Raw genomic sequence first — 15,899 nt, 5'->3', positions numbered from 1 at the left:
AAAAGTTTGCAGATCTGAGTTTAGGTTATGGTGATGGGTTTGGTTTGTATCCCCAGTCAGTAGGGCCGGTATTCCAACCTACAGTGACCTGGGTCCTTTTTTAAAGTGTATGTGAATACAAACAATGTACTTGTCCCATTTGTTCCATTTTGGTCTATTAAATTTTCCAATTTTTTTTTAAAAGCTAATATTTTCCCGTTTCTATTTGCATATATATATTTCTGTTGTACTGTTATCAATTATATTGTTCTTGGCTTACTGTACTGTTCTTGGTGGACTGTAGAACAAATCACCTCTGAAGTATGAACTTGATGAAAGGGTAGATTTTGTAGTCTTGTCCCAAAATGATGCGACAACTCCCTCCATAGATGCAGTGTGTGAACAATGTCAACCTAGGACAGGTGTGTTCAAAGAAGCCTGAAAAACAGAACTAATGCACCCAAAATATCTATAGACTAAGAATCTACAATATCCGTGCTCAACCCAGAAATTTTTTTAAGCTGGCTGGGAAGTAATTGTAGGCGGGTGGTGGCCCCTGTTTTGTGACGCAACTCATGGATAACCACCCAAAAACAGGCGGGAGGTTGCTGAAAAGTGCCGGGTGATATGCCAGCTAAAAGGGGCTAGGGAGACGATGAATATATTACATTTCTGTTTAGATACATTAAGATTAAATGTTTGGGATTAGAAGTCTTCTTTTGGATAGAAAAGCCCCAATTTAGGAAAAGGCGGACCATGTTATGCATAGCTTTGTTCTGAATTCAGCACAGCTGTAGTGTTTCTTGATTAGCAATTCACTGAATAATGCAACTGGATGTCTGGACTTCATTCACAGCTGTTAAAAGTGCTATGCCCATATACTAAGACCATCTCATATCAGCACAATATAGCGGCGTCTTCCTGCTGGTTTTCCTACTCATTTATGCAAGTGTAAAATTGCCAAAGGGAAAACGCTCTGGGAAAAGCAGGGCTGAAAATAAAAAGACGTAAAGAAAGTTTTTGTTTGGTTAGTCTGTATTAACTCATATGTTATAATCTGTCTGCCAAAATTCAAGAATCAATAGGAGCCCATTAACAACTGGCTATTATGGTAATGCAATGTAGAGTGCAACATACAATGCAACAAATCCTATTTTTAATGTGTTTCTGGAATTCTGTTAATTGCATTGTGATGTGTAATGGCCTTTGCATAGAAATGTGCACATGAGTGAGATCTCCAAGTTCATTGAAGTCGGATGAGATTAGAGATTGGTCAGATAAGTCACAATAATTTTCATTAGAACTAAGAAGATTGTGAATCTGGCCACCCATGTTATAGTCTGCTTTTTTTCCCTAAAAGCTGTGTTTATTTGCTGTAAATTTTTACTTAAAGTGGATCTCTCCTGTTGTGTGATATTCCCCCACCCCCTAGATTGTAAGCTCTTCGGGCCAGGGTCCTCCCCTCCTCCTGTGTCACTGTCTGTATTTGTCTGTCATTTGCAACCCCTATTTAATGTACAGCGCTGAGTAATATGTTTGCGCTATATAAATCCTGTTTATTATTAATATTAACAATAATAATGAAAATCTAAATTGCACAAGTGAAGATTTGCTGGTATAGGGGACATCTAATAATGTTAATTGTATGTAAGTGTTACCCTACAGGTCAAACTCTTCATCTGAACAGTGCATTTTTTTGTGCCATAGAGCTGTAAATCTTGTTCTTTTCTGTCACGCTCATTAACTAGGGAGGCAATTCTGAATTAAGGATGTAAATCCACCTGTGGGGACTGAATTTTACAAAAAAGTAATTTTTAATCAATTTCTCACTTCGGCCTTTCATATATCCCTATCCAAACCAAACTTTTTTCATCTAGCTCTGCTTTAATTGTTGGAAAATGTGTACATATATTTTCATTGTATATTTTCTTTTTTTATCCTTCATACTTGCAAATCTCTATATTACAGACCTTCCCTAGAACAGGCATATCATCTTGCAAATTGCTGCTAAAGTGATGTTTATTTTTTAGTTCCATTGGAATGTTGAGGAATCTGCAGAACACAGGTTACCGACCACAAGTTTGAGGGAAAACCTTCCATTCGTATATTCTTTTCCTGCGGAACTTGGTGCTAGAAAACAATCCCAACCCAGATTACAGGGGAGGTTTGAAAGTCTGCAGTAATTTCAGGTTCTGTGTTACTGTGTACTCTCCTGCCAGTGTTATGGCTGCTTTGAAGATGCATTTATGTATTATGCGTGTGATGTATCCATTTGATGTTGGGCGCCACTTGTAATCACTTTGTGTTATTGCCGGAGTGTGAAATCATTTGTATCTTGTTTCTCTAAGTGCCTTTCACTGTACATAGTCGTGCTCCTCTCCACGGCCCTGTGAATTTTCATTTCGGCTAAATGCCCATTACATCCTCCGCATTAAAGCTTTCAAAGCCATTAACCTACCTCTGAAATTAATTTCAAGCAATCTGCTTAGTATTAGAGCATAACTCCACCTATTTACATCTTTCTGGCAAAGTTGATACTGCAATGAAATCATCAACTTGGTAAAGTTAGTTGGCTTAGTCACCCAGGTTTTGGGACTTCAGCAGTTAATTTTCTTTTTCCTAATTCCATGCTTTTCACCCCATAATAGAATCCTGTGTATTTCTGCTAATATGGGAGTTTTATTTAGGAAAAGGATGGAAGCAGATATCCAATTGGCAGGTTGGTTCAACTCTCATTTTCCCAAGATTCCTTCAAACCCTAGGGTTCCTCCAGAAGTTTCTAGGGGTTCCTTGAGCAATGAGCAGTTTGTACCTCTCGGGTCAGTTTAACCGACACCAATGATCTTTTTGGCTATCTGTAAGGATTATATTCTTCCCACTGTGGCCAGCGATGCAAGAAGCATTTTTCCCATGACCACCATGCTAATGTACTGTGGATATTTTAAGGAGGTCCCTGGAGACTTGAATTTTATTTCAAGGGTTCCTCCATGTTAAAAAGCATTTTAAACCATTGCAGTGTTAGCTATCTTGCATTGGACCTGATTTTTTAAAGCTCTCCAAGGCTGAAGAGGATATTCTTTCATCAATCAAGCTGGGTGATGCAAACCTGGAATGGATCTGGTCTAGAATTCTAAACATTTGCTAGCAAATAGCAAATGACCTTGAGGAAACTCATTCCAGGCTTGCTGGATCACCCAGCATCACTGATGAAAATGTATCCTCTCCAGCTTTGGAGAGTTTTATTAAATCAGGTCCATTGTGTTTATTGTGTTTCAGTGCTTTTGAAGTCTTGGCTTTCTATGGCACATTGGGTGGCTACAAATGAAAACCATCTGAAGAATGGAGCATTAATGGTAGCCACAGGCATTAAAGATGTACAGTTCTCTGCAAAGAATAGAAGTGATTTATGTGGACTGATTAAACACCTACTTATAAAACAACAGGGTAAAGGAATGTTATCATTAAGACATTAAACAAGTTATTTTTTTTAACTTTAGTGACAACATAAATAGAAATTATAATAAAAGGGTTTGATGCTGATAAGGTAAAAGAGCAAAGCAAAAGAAATAAGATTGTCAGTCTGTTGCTTTTACCATCCGAATACAGGCTGGGAGAGGGACAAGACCTGTAATTGTTAATTAAGAGAAATGTCTGGGCTGCTGTCCTGATGGCAGAACATTGTAAATCTCACCGCTGGAAGGTTAAACACATAAATCCTTTGGCAGGTAAGACCAATCTCTTTATATGTGTTTAGCTATTTGTCAGCAATTCAGCTTTTTTATGTTGGTCTAATCAAAACTGTTTTAAATATTTGTTTATGCTGCAATAAAAAACCATCCATTTGCTTATCCTTGCCTGGAATTCTGGCAGTGAATTCCCAGCTCTGCCCACCTGGTGTGAATGGTAAAAAGGTTCCCACCTTTATGATTGCCTTTTTTTCACAATTCTTAATAAACCAAAGTGCAGGTTTATCCAGATTGTAAAGCTAGAAGAAAGCCTTATTGAAATAAAAGGATGTTCTTTTTGGAGTGAGGACCCTATACCAGCAATGTAATTGATGTTCCATAGAAGTCAGGACTGTATATGGTCGAGGTTTATCACCATGATAAGACATCACCAGCAGATGGAGAATGGGCTTGTCTTATGTTGTTCCAGAAATGAAATGTTTGAAATGTGTTCAGTAAATCCTCAAATTACCTTTCTGCTTCTTATTCTGCAATCATAATGAGTGTTTTGTGGCCAAGAAAGATTGAAATGTAAAAGACACATTTTCATCTTTTGTTTTCCCATTATTGAAATCTTGGCTTGTCCACCATCTACAGTTCTAGAACGCCAGATATATCGGCTCCCTTCCCACCCAGGAAATGAACTTGGTTTTAAAGGGGAGATATGTTTTTAGGGGGGTTTTACCATATGACCTACATATGGAAACATCACTAACTGGGCAGTTCAGATTAGGGATGACATGCAGGTTTATATTTAATGACAACTCCTTGTACATGATTGAGTATTCTTTGCAAAAGGTCCCCCAGGTTATTTACACATTATTTTAATTTTCTAGGCCAGGTTAGGACCTTAAATAATGAAATGTTCTGGGTAGATGAGGTGAACCTAGTAGGAGGAGTTCTATTTTGGTTCTGAAGGATGATTCTACAGTAGAAATACATGTCTATGAACCTTGCCTAAAAGATTTTTTTTTTCCTGTGCCCACCATCCTTTTGGCATCAGGGCAACCTTTAGAGGCCGGTAAACATGGTATCAAACGGGATGGGTACCACTATTGTGTCAGTAAGACTAAGTGCCAAAATTTGGGGTAGGAAAGAAATTTTTTTTAGATATTGGATTATTAGATACGGGGTCTGGGTCTGCATATGTTAGCACTTTGGGCTTTACCGACTCAATGGGCCTGATTTATTAAAGCTCTCTAAGGCTCAAGAGGATACACTCATCAATGAAGCTGGGTGATCAAGCAAACCTGGAATAGATCTGGTTAAGGGTTCAACACATTTGCTAGCAAATGGCTTTGACGAAATCCATTCCAGGTTTGCTGGATCACCCAGCTTCACTTATGAGTGTATCCTCTCCAGCCTTGGAGAGTTTGAAAAAAAATCAGGCCCAATGAGCCTGCCCACATCTACCCCGTCCATTTGAAGTTGGCTAACCCACTACCTGGTTGTGTATCTGAATCTGCTTAGATGGAGTTTCTTAGGCAGCTTTAGCCTTTTTTTTTATTTTTTTTTTTTTATATGGTATTCTCCTGGGGTACATGCAGTCCTGCTAATATACTACAACTTTGTTCTTGAAAACTGTAGACAGGAAGCTTCAGCTAGGTGCAGTTTAAACGTCTTGATCCTGTTCTGTATAGCGAGCGTTGATGTTCTTCTCCTTTGGGAGAGACCGCTGATTGAAGTAAGCTGAAGGAGGGGGGAGCCGCACATGAGTAGAGGAAGGTAGAGAGGAAATATTTGGGCTGAACAGGCAAGTCAGACTATACATTTCTACAAAGTAGACATTTCTATTGTTTAGAGGGGAAGCTAATGTGTGTTTCAGTACCTTTTCAATTATTATTTTAATATTCCCCTATTTAAAAAGTGACTTTCACATTTTTGCTTACTTGCTGTCCTGTATGATAATTATTGCAGGTCATATGCAGATTATTTTAAATGTTCCCTCTAGCAATCATCTGTATATCTGAGAATGTGATTAGCATACTTACCTAATGACTGCCAATAGGCTTAATTAGCTTCGTAGAAATTTAGCTTTGCTTGATTAGGTCAAACCGGACTCATAGTGGTCTATTTATAAATGTTTTCAACCAGGATTCACCAAACTTTTAGCCAAAATGTAAACATTGGATTTGATTGGAAGGTGTGCACAACAATTTGAACTCTTTTAATCATACTTTTTCTAATTAAATCCAATGTGCAAAATATGTAAATTTTGGGTAAAAGTTGGTTGAATCTTGGATAAAATCTTAAAAAAACAAATACCGTATTTTTCGGACCATAAGACGCACTTTTTTTCCCCCTAAAGTGGGGGGAAAATCAGGGTGCGTCTTATGGTCCGAATGCATATTTTTTTTACTTGCGTCTTATAGTCCGGAGCGTCTAATGGTCCGAAAAATACGGTAAGTATCTTTTGTAGCCACCCTGTCACTGTTTTAAAAACCAAAGCCCACAGCATTCGTACTGAAAATGAGTAATACTTTCTGTTAATGCAGCTGATCCTTGTCTTTATAATCTGCACTGGCTGAATCATTATCCTATGGTAATTCTAAATACTTTGGGCTGTGACTCCTTCCTCTGACCCCGCTATCATCTTCTGTGGTGACACAGGGCTGGCAGGTGGAACCAAAGCAGTTTTGTGTGATTCTGAAGATGTCCCAGTCGGTAAAGCTTGTGAAGTTATTAAGCAACAAGAAAATGAAGGCAGTTCCACTTCCCAATCAGTTATTTATATGCCACATCCTTAATTTATTCTAGCAAAAATTTTCCTGGGACTTTTTAGGCATTCTTAAAGACTGACTATATTGACAACTTGTAAAAGAAGATAAAATAAAATTTATTTTCCAATCAATAAAATGTCTTAAACAACTCTATTTCACTGTATAAGTCTCACTTCTTTGCGTTATTATGTTCTACGCGTTTTGCGAAATACCGTCCGCTTCATCAAGAACAGTGAGATCTAGAATAAATATATATGCATATACATATATATATTTCAATCCATGTAGATACATTCTAATAATACAAAACACAGTTCCACATTAAATATATAAGCACTTACATATTTAAAGTGGTTCTCAGATATCGCACTGAGGACAGCGAGGTGATTATTTTACAGAATGATAAGTATAGTATGGAAGTTATTTAGCATTAAGTGTCGGCAAACATTTTTATATACGGGGCTTCACTTTCATGTCTGCCTAGGGCCCCATTTATTCAAAAATTCTCTGAATGGACTAATTTGTTTTGGATAAAATAGTAATTCTGTACAAAAACTGCACATAAGTTCAACTAAACAGTTCTCTCCTCACTCGTTGGGACTCACCAGCAATCTTAACCCGGTTTTGTTATCTTGATTGGCCAAGTTTATTGCATGCGCATGTGTATCTAAAGATTGTGGGAAGTTTGTTGAAGAAAAGTCCTGCCCCTTCTGCTATAAAGAATTAGAATTAGTTCTGCTTCAAGAAAAAAAAAATAAAAGGTTTTTAGCTGTTATTCAGTGAATATCTATCTGGCCTAAGTATATATTTTTATATATTTTTACACTTGCCTAGAGATATTTACCATGTAGAAGGGCCCAGTCTATCCTATTAACACCGTTCCCCAGTTTGCCTGATCTCTGCTACAGTCAGGCTGCAGGCCAAGTCTACTTTGCTCCAGTTATTTCATTCAGCTGTTCTGGAAAGCGGTCCTTGGTGACCTCCCAAAAGCCTCTTCACAATGCTGGCGGTACCCCCTCCGCTGTGCTATCATCTCCACGTAGCTGGACTGCCAGCAGGTGATTAGGCTAATGAGTCAACGCATGGAATTTCTGAAGCATCTTATGTTGGATTAACCTGCTGTACGGTGCTGACAGCAATCTAAGGAGGGAAAAGGCAAGACCACGCCGGAAAATTAAGATCTCACTGATAGGTCTGTTTACATAGCTTTTTTTTTAGCTTGTCATTGCTAGTTTGTAGAACTGTCGTTTTCTAGTTGGTTTTTCGGGATACAGATAGCAGGTGCACTTATTTTACTGGCTTATATTCTAATATATGCTAAAATGATAATATGGTTGCTGTTTCATTTTATGAGGAGCCTAACAAACTTTTTTTGTTAGTCCCTTGCGGTCTGTTATAGATAGGTATGGTATATAGATACGTTATAAAGTTCTGGTTGCAGTAGAGGAAATCGTATTTGTTAATGACTTTCAAAACCCTGAAGTCTCTGAACTGGATTGATTCTGGGAACTAGTATTTTTGAATTTATAAATTAGTTGTAACTGGGGCAGGGAGTAAAAGGAAATTGCCCCAGCAAGAAAAAAACAAAACAAAAATCCTCGACTGTCACATTGTTAAAGAGGACCTGTTTGTCCCAGAAATGTTGGCAGGTTTTTATGTGATTTACAGTACGTGGATCCTCAGTAACTATTTGCAATCTGACCGTCTTCTATATATTGGGTTTTAAATTACCCCAAGGTGCATCATACATCCACTACTACAGAGGCCTAAAAGGTACAGTTTCTAAGTGTTTCCATTACTGACATAAGGACCCCATAAAAATATTTTTTGTACAAAGTTTTTTTCATACAAATGTATTTGGTATGTGGTTGGTTTAGATTCAGATGACCCTTTGTAAAGTTCTTCCTCAAGAACCTATAATTTAGGCATGCTTTACAAAGTGACAGGTTCAAATTTCAGAAGGAACACATGCAGGCTGTACTTATCTTTCTGCCTATCCCTCCCTGTTAGCATGTCTGAGGTCTATGAGAATATTTCTCTTTGCCAGGTCAGTAGGCTGTCAGTAAGGTCAGTACTTCTCAGGGAAATTAAATCTAAAGACCCCAAATATTTGCCCAAAATGGCAGTTAGGTGCAAAGATGTGTTCATGTTGCAGTACCTAGGACTTTTCCAGGTAAAATGGGCATGGTCTGTTGGCTGTTATGGGTGTCAATCATATGGTCCACAAAAAGAAAAGAAACCGTTTAAAGCAGTATGAAATCATTGCATTCTACCTCTGGAAAAGGGTGTGTAGAGTGTCACATGGCTGCTTATTTAGGAATGTAAAAGTATTTTTTAGGTCATATTGACAAAGTGTAAGGGGGGATGGATGTAGAACACAAGCTACTGTTGGATTTAAAAGCTTTTCACTGAGAGACACTAAAAAGGCGGAGAATAAATACATCTCCAGTATTGCTTGTGGTCTCTTTGCATCTGATTTTATTCTTCCCCCATTTAACAACTTACCATATCCTGTTCTGCAATGTGTTTTTGTGAAGATGGTAATTTTGGTGGATGAGCTGGGCTTTTCTTTCTTATGTCAGCGCTTCTCACCCGATGATTGTTGGTTTGATAATGTGGAGAGGTGATGTGTCCGAGCTGGAGAAGGCGCAAATCTGCAAGACACAGAGGTCCTTGCATTGTAGATCCTCAGGTACAGCTTCCTGTCCAGCAACGAGAACTCCAAATCCATTGGTACTAACCTTTTGCACAATAAGTCATAAAGTATATCTCCAGACAAAATAGGAGATAGGTAGACAGGGTAGTTAGCAAAAATAATGTTTTGCCTTGTGTTGGCCTTTTCTAATACAGGTCTTTAAAAGTAGAACTAAACCCTTCAATACTCACTTATCGATGTTCCAAAGCAGGACACCACAATCTTCTTCTTGTCTTAATTCCAATCTTTAGCCATCCTGCTCGACCAGGATGACATAGCTCCCACACAAGCACAATGGAAAGCGGAATGGCCAGGTATCCTGTGTGTGCACAGATCAGCTTTTTTGGAGCGATCGGGCAGGTAAGAATGATTCAGGTCATCGCTTGTTCCTTCCTGCAATAATGCCCTGCCTCAACACAAATTTTTAAGTGGAAACTTTAGTTCCACTTTATGTAACTTTTCACATATATTGATCATTGTGCAGTTAGCTTAAGATTTTATTACTGAGTGCCAGACTAAAAGAAAAATCTTTTTTTTTCCCCCGAATACAAGTATTTATGTATTTATAAAACCACGGTGCAGTAAATAAAAGATGAAAGTGCTTCAACACCCGTACACTGGATTCATATTATGCTGCCCACACAGCTTTTTTGTTTAATGATGCATCATCAGATATCTATCTTATAGTGCAAAGCGGCACTTAATGAAGATGCGATGGATCTGTGGTACAAGCAGACTATTTTCTCTGCATTCTCCTCAGATGAAAGAGGCTGTGCTGTGAAAAACTTGTTTGTCGTTTCACATGACGTTATGATTTCCCTCCCTGACAGATCTCCCTCCAAGACCACTAGGCCTTGTGCATCTGGAGGCGAAATGTTTTCTTGCACAATTCACACATGGACATTCTCTAAACAAACACGCCGCATCCTGGGCACAATAGAAAGAGTGTTTTTCTTTCTTCGTACCCCATTTAATTCTTTTCCCATACTTGTATTATTAACAGCAAAATGCAGGCAATGTAAATTCTTCTAACTTACACAATAAATGCAGTCTAAAAGGACAACAAGATTGGCTTGGAACCATTACATTTTTTTGGTTTATTTTTAAACTGCTAATACATTTTTTTGCAAATTATTCTTTAAAGTGGAACAAAACCCAAATATTAAAAATTTGCTGTCAGATAAGTCCTTTAATGCAGGCAGCACAGACAATAATTCAAAAAATAACTGATCTCAGTTTTTTATTTACACTCTCCTGTCCTTGCTCCTATGTGGATGCTGCCATCTTCACACAATTTTTCTTCCTTGAATTAGAAAGGCCATCTTGATTGGCGTGGCTGGAATGAAGTAACTCCTGGTTTGTTGTCTTATATTTTGACAGATGAAGCCTGAGATCAGACAGGTATGTATGTTTTATTGCAGAAGGAACATCACCTGTCCCTTGTTGTAATAAAGATCTGTCTGTCTTTTGTTTTCTATGTGGGGCAGGAGATGCATGCAACTTCAGAGCTTTTTGTGATTTGTTAGTTTTATTTGGTCTGGGTGTTACGGTACTCAATGGTTAGGTTGCTGTTCGGATTTGCACTGATTTCAAGTTTTTACCATCTGATATTTGTTTCATTCTATTAGAACCAATCAAACCGCTTGTTCATCTAAGTTCGGTTAGCTCATTCTTGTTCACATCTGGTGGCAAAAAAAAACAAAACTAAACAAGATGAAAACATTTTTTTTTTCTTTAATTCATTCTTGTAGCATCACAATAAATAAAATAATACAAAAAGGTTACTAAAAGTGATTATTTTATCACAGCCTATTAAAAAAAAAGGGTCTCTTTAAATAAAACTAGTGAATATCCTGACTGGGAGGATGAAGACGTTCCTTTGCTGAGAGAGAAGGCTGAGAAGGGAATTCCAGAAACCTCAAGGGAAGTTTACAGAATGGAAGCATTTTAGAAACATAAGTTCTGGTACACGGATCTGTCAAAGAATAATTCCCAGATGAATCCTCATATATTGGTAGAAGGGTACACAATGTTCTGCCCACAGGGGAGCCGTCAGAAACCGAAACACCTGTCAAAAGCTTCTTGAGGGAATATGTACACTGCTTACATGCTCGCATTACTGATGTAAAGATATAAAATCTACAATAAATGTAAATTTGCCAGTGTAAAGCTAGAGATAGGAATATCGGGGTTTGTAGCAGACTGGGTTTGAAGGAATAATGGCCCATCTTCATTGGGCTCAGATTGGTGCTGGTATCCACACTATTACATGAACACAATGATAGTTGGCTGACCATGAGTGATATAAGGAATGTACTTTAAGGATGTACTCCAATACCTACATTATCAAGGAGTGCTAATCCAACATCCCTATGTGTTTATGGAGCCTTAAATAATGTGCATGGGTTAAAAAGAAAAACAGAATAAAGCTAGTTTTTTTTTTTTTTACCACAATACCTACATTGGCATGTTATTAAATGTTAGATAAGAGGTCCAAAAGAAGACTATTGCATACATACCTGTCCCACCAATCGCGCCTTTATTGACATAAAGAACTCTATTGACATAAAGAAAGAAAGAGTCTTCTTCATCCAACACTTTGGCTGTACTAGATCCCGAGTCCTGACTCTGCCTGATGTGGTTTATTCCGCAGCCCATATATCCCAACAGGACATAGAGCTGACGCAGGGGATGGCAGATAAAACACAAAGTGTGTTGGATTCCACTGATCAATGGTAGGGTATAGCTCTTTAATAGGGCAATGAACACATAGGTATTTTTGGAATTACCTTTCTTGCCCTTTAATTACCCCTGGTAAGAAGGGGTCCGCAGACAGCAAATTTCCTTTTAAAAGGAAGTAAAGTGGTTTGGTGCACTACATCCGTTGCTGGATGATATCTTTTGGTTCTGACAGGTACATTGTTACTCCATGTGCATTTAAAGCAATTTTGGATAAAGTGTAGTTTGATTTTTGTGCAATAAATTAAATCATTGGGGCTCTTGTTTTTTAAACACCTACGACAAGGTTCCGGAGAAACAGTAGCCAAAAATATGGACAGATTGTTTTCCCTCTTTGGTTTGTACAATCAGTGCTTTGCACATTAATGTCTGTAGATGACTGCCAGTGTAAAGTGCTTTAATTAGGTCCAGTATTTACTGTTCTCAGTTTGAATTATTGTCGCATCACCTCACTACTGAACCATCTGTACCTACCATATCACAAAAAAAGAATTTATCTCTTCCCACGTCACCTACCTTATCTGTCCTTATATTGCCAATGTCCTGATCGTTGACATTGATAGTAATGTAAACGGAGAGAGATAATATTTCGTACAAAGAATACAATACTTCTTGTTGTGGCCTTATGAGGCAGCCATAAAAAGAAATCGGAGCAAGAGCTAACCTTGTTTACAGTAGCCAAGCAATGCTTCTTTGAAATATTGTGCAGCAAAATATTGATGTTGCCTAGGTTATGAAATTTAATGTGTTGACTTTTTGTTTCATTCTAGAACAGATTTATCTCAAGCCATGTCTAATGGTTTCTAGACATTATTTTGCACACCTTGCAGAGAATTATTAATGGTTGCTTGGATAGATTAGTGACTAAGTGGTTAACATTGTTGCCTTGCCTTGCCTTTGGGGGTCAAAAATATTGTTCACAAATGCTAACTGTGAGTGTTTGGACAACCCTTCTTTGTTGATTTTTTTTTTTACTGAAAAGAATGGGCAGACAGATGAAAAATTGCTAGTTTAAAATTGTTATATCAACTTATTATAGTCTCCTGTCATACCCCGTGTCCTGCCATCTGTCATTTCCCGTGTCAACTAGGACTGCCTTAATGATCACTTTACATCTACCCACACTGAAGCATGCATGTGACATTCTGCATGACTTAAATCTAGCTAACCTTAGCTGTAAGCTCTTACCCAGGGGTCACTTTTGCATATAAACCAATCTGGGATCTAGGCCTATAGGAACCGGGATTGGTGGGGTCTTCTTTTTATAAATTCCCTGTTACCCATGGGCACATATGAGCCCCCATTCCATATTTGTCGATATATTGTCATAGGAGAAGTATGTGATTCTTCATTATTTTGAAAAACTTAGGTTTGAAGCCATCTGTGCTCCCGACTTTGCCCAACGGCCATTTGGAAGTGATGGGAATCTTGATTCCAAATGTAGGCATTAGGACATAGCTGGGATGGGGTAACATGGGGAAAATTTGGTGGATCCAATAAATAAGCTGCTCTTTTTTTCTCATACTTACCTAGGGTACTCTTGTAAATAGGGTACTCTTCCATAGGATAGGGTTAATTTGTGTAGGGTCTGTCACTCTCGGACCTTTAGTGTTGGAATGGTCGATGGCCCCTGGGTGGAATTGCCAGTAGTTTTCCAGGTTTGTTTCCATATTTATGATTTTGTTGGTTACATAGGAGATGACTATTCTGTCGATATCTCTATAAATAAAGATTGGAAACATATGGGAGAAGGGAGATCGCATGGTAGCTAGAAGGTATAGGGGGTCTAACGAGGGTTTCTTCAGGATATGATAGGATAAGTATCGTGAATAGTGGGTTGTTTTGAAGGACTTATAAAATAAGGACCCCCGCATCTCCATCAGTAGATAAACACTATCCACCCTGACCATCCACACATTCCATGAAAAGCTAGTAAGAGGCCAGTAAATGAGATTCTTGAATGAGAGCTTTGACAGTTTTCCAAGTAGCTAAATGGTGGAGGAAATGGGGAGATTTAGGATCCTGGACATTCCAGGATATGAATTATAAACTAACAGAGCATAACCTTTAGGTAAAACCAAATGATGGAATCTCATAGAGGAAGTCAAAGAACCTAAACATTCATGGACCTTGGTTGCAACTAGCCAAACAGATCTGCAACTGAGAAAGGGAAAACTAATAGCCATACAACAATTACTTGCTGCCATCTGTTCAAGGAGGTGAGTCCAAAGTAATAGCTTTGTGAATTTACTTAACCAGGATTAGATGTAACAAGGGCTGAAATAATGGTCTTCCACATCCAAGGTCGATATTCCATGCACAAATGCTGCTGCAACTTCCCGATTCTGTAAAGTTTAAACCCTCTGGGATTTGAAGATGTAGGGTGGCTGGATAGGCAAAAGAGAAGGTGAATTTCTTTGTGCCCAGAGCACTACAGACATTTGAGAAGGACTCATGTTTACGGATGACTTGCATAATAGTCTGCGGAGACCAAGAGGCAATGACCTTTAAAGACTTTGCAGATGTATAATTTGTAAGAATATTGGTTTTGTCATTGTAGTTGTAGTTTTACTTGTTTTAAGGTTTTTCTGATAGGACTTCTGCATAAAAACACAAGAGTCTTGGCTTTTATTTTAAATTTATTTTACCAAATATTAACATACGAAGCATCTGTTTTTAGTGCTGCGCAAAAATCAGTTTTATTATTCAGTGGCATAAGCCAGCATTCCATACGCTCTTAAAAAGTGTTCCAAATGTCAGATGTCTGATTGTTTTTCTGGCATGACATGCATTGGGCAATAGGAATAACATGTAGGAAATGTCTGAAATTCTTAAAACTGGATGCCACGAGGTTGTAAACACATAGTTCTGAGACAGAATAATCCACAATGACTTCTCATAATGTCAGGGATAGTAGTAGGAAGGTTGGTGTGTTCATTGCAAAAGTTGTGCAGTCCCATCCTTCCCAGCAATAGCTAACTTTAATGGCAAGTTCACCCTGTATGTGCAAAACTCTTAATTGTGCTGCCTTGTCATAGCTCATTTAAATTAATTGGATGTAATATAGGAGAAATTACTATTTATTTATTTTGTTACACCACACTTCATAGAATTCATTGTGTTGTCTACAGCTCTCCGTATCACAGAGGTGTTGTGTATAGGTATTAATTTCTTGGCTAAAAAAAATATACAATGTTCAAACCTTTTTGAAATCATCTCCAATGTCCTGCTTGCAAGTGTTTTACTGTGAAATACTTCTATTCCGTGAGTAGCTTAAATGGCTTTCTGCATTTGCTGCAGGTCTTGATTGACATCTCATTAGCTTGGCGGCTTACAGCGGAGTCTTTGTAATGTGTTTCAGCTGATGGTGGATGGTGCCAGCATTGTAACTCTGTCACTGTAGGAGATACTCCAGTATTTATATCTGCAAACCTTTTGATCCAGTAATCATGATCATATTAATCGTTCAAAATCTGGAGGTGTGAAATTTTTTGAAACACCTTGTTCTGTAACCCAGTTACCTCTAGATGGGGAAGATAAACCAGTCCCTCAACAGATGTATTGCCTGATATAGGAGAAAGTTGGTTTACAAAAAGTGGGGAAAAAGGGTATCTATGTCACATCAGAACAGCCATCTCTGAACAGTTTTATTTCCAGCAAAACAATGCTGCCTGAACTCCTAAATATCTATCCCCTTTACTATGTGTAAGGCCGGGACTTGGTGCATGTGTTTTGGGTGCTTTAAATAGCTAACCTCCCAACATCTGCATTTGCAACAGTTTTACAGACCTAGAGATAATGTTTCAATGAGTAAGGAAATCTGTTGGTACAAGAACAAGGAAGATGAAAAATAAGTATGGATAGTCGGACCGCTGCTCTTACAAAATCTTATTACTTGGGCTCCAGAAGTCCAATGCACCCCCAGCAAAGTGCTCCCTGGTCAATGCTGTTTTAAAGCAGTGTGTGATAGGTAGGGTGGGACTGCTGTAGACCTGGAGCCTTGGAGCTGTCCAAATATAAAGTATTTGTTATTACACAGAA

The 15,899-nt window shown here is 38.2% G+C and overlaps 1 protein-coding gene across 4 annotated transcripts in view; it reads left to right on the top strand.

Annotated features, from left to right (window-relative positions):
* Positions 1-15,899, top strand: part of PDZD2 (PDZ domain containing 2) — a 211,405-nt gene that overhangs the window by 69,347 nt on the left and 126,159 nt on the right. Inside the window, exon 1 of one of the 4 annotated variants that reach the window (XM_072416557.1) lies at positions 7,572-7,616. The exons of the other annotated variants lie outside the window; for them this stretch is intronic. The gene's annotated coding sequence lies outside the window, so the exon portion shown is untranslated. Of the gene's footprint in view, positions 1-7,571; positions 7,617-15,899 lie in introns of those variants that run through there. 4 annotated transcript variants of the gene reach the window in all.

This window comes from Pyxicephalus adspersus, chromosome 6 (genome assembly GCF_032062135.1).
Source record: "Pyxicephalus adspersus chromosome 6, UCB_Pads_2.0, whole genome shotgun sequence".
Lineage (NCBI taxonomy): Eukaryota > Metazoa > Chordata > Amphibia > Anura > Pyxicephalidae > Pyxicephalus > Pyxicephalus adspersus.
This window is presented reverse-complemented; position numbering and strand designations above follow the sequence as displayed.